The 4,665-nt window shown below is 31.8% G+C and overlaps 1 long non-coding RNA gene across 2 annotated transcripts; it reads right to left on the bottom strand.

The window, feature by feature from the left end:
* Positions 1-1,213: 1,213 nt before the first annotated feature.
* LOC123709885 lies at positions 1,214-4,398 on the bottom strand. 2 transcript variants are annotated; one of them, XR_006753772.1, is made up of 3 exons: positions 4,264-4,398; positions 2,754-2,867; positions 1,214-1,519 (listed from the first exon to the last, which is right to left on the bottom strand). It is a non-coding gene; the product is annotated as an uncharacterized LOC123709885 (long non-coding RNA). The 2 variants fall into 2 exon arrangements; XR_006753771.1 differs by having other exon boundaries at positions 4,210-4,387.
* Between the last annotated feature and the right edge of the window lie 267 nt (positions 4,399-4,665).

Genomic DNA, 4,665 nt, shown 5'->3' with positions numbered 1-4,665 from the left:
AAGTAATTTAAGTCTAAGCTAATTTGCTAAAAAGGATTTCTAACAGGAAGTGTCCAAAAACACTATTTAACAGTCTCTTCTCTGACACTCTCTTCTTGTGTTCTGTTTTTTCACTTAATACTAACGTGCACTATCACTAATTCAAATGGTTTTGTCCTTTTCAGTCTTCTCACTAGACCCGTGGTGTCATGGACATTCATGGTGGTGACAAACAGCGATTTAATTCTGATAAACTTATTAAAGTATTTTTCGGAAGCCTCAAAAGTCCTAGTTCTAATAGGGTGATTCTATGTATTTTTTAAAATTCGTCTTAAGACTGTTAATAACTCGACGATTATTAAACTCAACCCAAATTGATTACTAGAGTACTACATATGTATATGTCATAATTTAACATTTAAATAACCCTTTACTTATGTCAATTACAACAGCCTATAATTGTTATAAAAATTTATAAAATGACAAACTCGTGGTTAGTGCTAGTGTTCAATTCTCGTATTACAAATAACTCATACACATAGACTATTAACTAAATTCATATAGCAACAGCCAGACGCTATACATAAGCATACATAGGTGTTCTGTTACTTTTGCTGTACACACCCATAGTGTAAAACAAAAGACACAATGGGAAGCACAACCCAACCCAGTATTAGAAATTATGCGAACATTTTTATGTTGGCCCTATAAAGTCCATTATACCATTATATTAATAATCATAATTGACTGAACCAAAATAGTAAATTACAAAGGCTTTCGTTCTACGTATTTTTGGTTGTTGGAAGTTACGTAGCTACGAATTTTAAAGCTAACTTATTTCATTATAAAACAAACGACAATGTGAAAATTTAGATTAACAATGACAAGAATTTTAATGAGATTATATCATGAATCTAGTGTGACTAAGCCCTAACTGACCACATCTCCCCTGCCCCACGGCGGGTTTCAGATTAAATTTGCTCCCGTCTGACGCACCCCCTTATATTGATCGACGTCTATTTAATAAATACAGCTTCCGCCATGTTTGTTTCGTTAATGAAAACTACCCACCTGAGTCGTGATTTTGATGTTTACAAAGGTCATGCATGTAGTTAGAAACATTTAATTGGATATGCGTCCAATTTTCAAAAGGTCAGCTTAGAAATCTAAAAGTTCCTTTTTGGCTACGATTTGCCTACACTCCCATACTGCAATATCATCTAACATCCAACAATACTTCACACAAAAAATTTATTGGTATAGAATACATAATCTATTATTAATTAAACGTTTTTAACATAAACGTGAATTATATTCCATTTAGATAGACAGAAAACATTATTTTATAATTATTAACTTAATGAAACAAATGTGTTTGAAACAAAATTATGCACTTATTGCGTAATAAATGTTATTGATATTAACTCCAACTGTTATTGTGAAATTGGTATTTGCAATATCCAAGGATTTTTCAATTTTCTTTTACCTGGCTTTTGTTTTTCACCATCTTCCCTGTTGAAGTTGCGCGTTTTGGCGTAGGCTTTAAAACAGTTAAATAATAGATTATTATATTAAATTATACACATATATAATAACTCAAATCTAAAATATAATAAACAAAATCTAAATGAGGTAGTTATCATACAACGGTGTCTCAATTTTAAATCTTCAACACCCTATGTGAAACTAATATGCTTTCGACGTACGGGACATCGAACTTCGCTAAGATTCAAGTAATAGTAGAGGAGCTCTCGAATATCTGATGATTATTATTTTTTTACTAATCTGATCCTTTATCCTTGACGGACGGCCATATATATGGTGCAGGTACTTCACGGGGTACAAGGTATCCTGTATATTAATTTGCCACGCTGTAGTAAATCCCGAAATCGCCTCTTGGGCTCCCCTACTATAAGAACATAGCTTTACTGTCTTTGTTTTCAGTATGATTCTCCAACTTATATGTAATCAAAAGCAGCATTATATACCAATTAAATTCAATATTATTTTTTATAGTGCGTGCTACGCTACGAGAAAACCGTAGCAATATAGAATACGCATATACTACAATATGTGATTTTAATTATGATTGTTAAATGTTACATGCTTTAAACCTGAAGCTGGGAGCATTATTAAAGTAAAGTAATTCGAAATTATGTAAACAATCTGCAAATATTGCGTCTAACTGAAAAAATCATCAGGATTTATAAAAATTAGAGCACACTTAGCACTACCAAATAACAATTACTTATGTTTATTTTTCATAAAACATCCCAATTAATCTATTTTAGCAAGCTCTCAACACTAGTTGTGCCCCGTGACCTCGTACATGAATTGACATAGCCTTCGCGAAACCTTGCTCAAGTCATTCGTCGCTAACATGGCCTAGAATGTTATGAATATTTTTGTAGCCTCAAATGAGACGAGTCATTTGTCCTATTCTTTATTATGGAGTATACTTATGTTTTCCCCAATTATACAACGTGCTACAGTAAAATAACGCTGTCACGTGGCTGGAAAAATATTAAATGTTAATATTTAAACTAATACTGTAGCTTGAAAGCTGCTTGTTTTTTTTATAGAACGTGTGGCTCACTTAATGTTCTCAATGCCCAGAGAGCTCGCTAATGCGTTGCTTACTTATGTCCTGTACTGAAGGACATCAAGCCGAATCCGTTTGGAAATACTTAAGTGAGTGTCTTGTTCCGCATAAGAAAAACTTCCTCAAAAAACGCTCAGAAACTGGAAGTATTAATCTGAACCAATGCTCTTACCACTCTCCTTGGTTAATGCGGCAGAAGATGCAGAGAGATCCCAAATCTCTACGCAACGCCAAATGATCAAGCCGCTCGAAAAGTGACTGTTCGTCGATTTGTCGTCGTCTGGAACTTTTAAATTCATTATTGAAAAAAATATTTTATAGGCTCTACCACTAGTGCCAGTTCACATCATCACTATTAAATAAGAAAGACACCCCGATTCGGTCTTTCAACTACTCTATTTGCCTAGAAATAACACTGCCCTGGCAGTATCGAAGGGACAAAGAACTTTACAAATAAAATGTTTAGTCTAGACGGTTCTGTCAAAACAATAAATTAGATTATTTGTTATTTTGACTACTTTACTATAGATCTAATAGTATTGTTTAGTCTAAACATATTATACTTATATGTTTTTTGTTTGAAAATGTTTCGTATTTTTTAATGTTGTATTTTCTCTGTCAAAATCAAAATCAAAAATCAAAAGTTTTTATTTCAAATAGGCCTTTGCAGGCTCTTATGAAACGTCTAGTTGCACGGTTCCAAAAAGTGGGTCTCATGGAGAAGAACCGGCAAGAAACTCCATGGACACTCTTTTCAACAATGGTTTAGCTTACAAAGACTCGGTTACAATAGTAATAATCGGCTGAGAAGTTTATATAATGCAAGGTATACAGAGATTCTATACAATGCAAAAGAAAATTGAGTTTTTACTATTAGTGTAAAATGAGATACACACACTTGCACAGCGCAAGTTGCCAGGGAAGCCGCACATGCAGAGATGAATTAGCGCCATACATCTTTATCGTCAACTGTGTTTGTTTATGTAAAAATATGTATATGTGTGTCTGAACTATTAATTCTTTATATTACTGTTTAGAAAGATCTCCACAAATGAGGGTCTCATGAATTGAAAAAGAAAATTGTTATCCGCCTGTGTATGTTACAATTACATCAAAAGGATAAATTATCAAATTAATTAATATCGTCCATAACAAATCGTTTATTACTTAACCAACTCAGGTAAAATTATTTTGTTAAGTTTATGCTTTTAAATAAAGCTACTAAAAAACGACTAACTTTAGCGAGTTCCACAAAAAAATTGTTAAGGAAATAAGTAGATGATGAGGGGCACAAATAAGAATAACTAAAAATTGTTCCATAATCAGTTAAGTTTCAGGTTCAAAATGATTTGTTGTGTTATTACTACTACGATTATTACAGAATTTCATTAATTGTAATAGAATTGTTACTATCATTGTTATCGTTATTATATATATATGTGTAATTAATGGCTTCGAATCTCTTTGAATCAGTGGAAGGTTGTAGGGACAAGAAAAAGATGTCGCGTAACGGAATAATGTGACGCGTAACCCAAAAATGTGACGGTAATTTGTTTACAACGCCGATAAAGAAGTTTCACTTCAAATATTTGTTTGTATTAAGAGAAAAAATTAAATTAAATAGCCACCCAATAGGCTAGGGCACTTCGCAACTGATATCTTCAAGCACTCTACAAACTCACTTTGTGTCACTTATTAAACGCTTTATTCATTTAAACATTGCATTTCATATTTTCATTTTTTATTGAAATATTTTATTTGGTAATAAATTTCCGAAGTAATATTATTCAAAACATGTATGAACAAGATTTTATGACTTATTTTTTTATTATAATAATATAATAAGATATGGTTTGTTTTTTTAAAGATTTGTATTTTATGGAGATTGGTCACCCATTAATAAAATATTTACTGGACTTTACCTATTAAAATAATATGCTTTAATCACTAATAACTTTGTGTGGTAGTATCTGGCATTACGCATTCAAAAGGTTGTATTGTATTTCATTTGTTTGTATTTACGTGTTTTAGAATTATTTTATTAATAAATTCATCTAACTTTTAATATCAATTTGGACTAGGGA

The sequence above is a fragment of the Pieris brassicae genome, chromosome 5, assembly GCF_905147105.1.
Source record: "Pieris brassicae chromosome 5, ilPieBrab1.1, whole genome shotgun sequence".
Lineage (NCBI taxonomy): Eukaryota > Metazoa > Arthropoda > Insecta > Lepidoptera > Pieridae > Pieris > Pieris brassicae.
The sequence above is the reverse complement of the archived record's forward strand: the minus strand, read 5'-3'. Positions and strand labels throughout refer to the sequence as shown.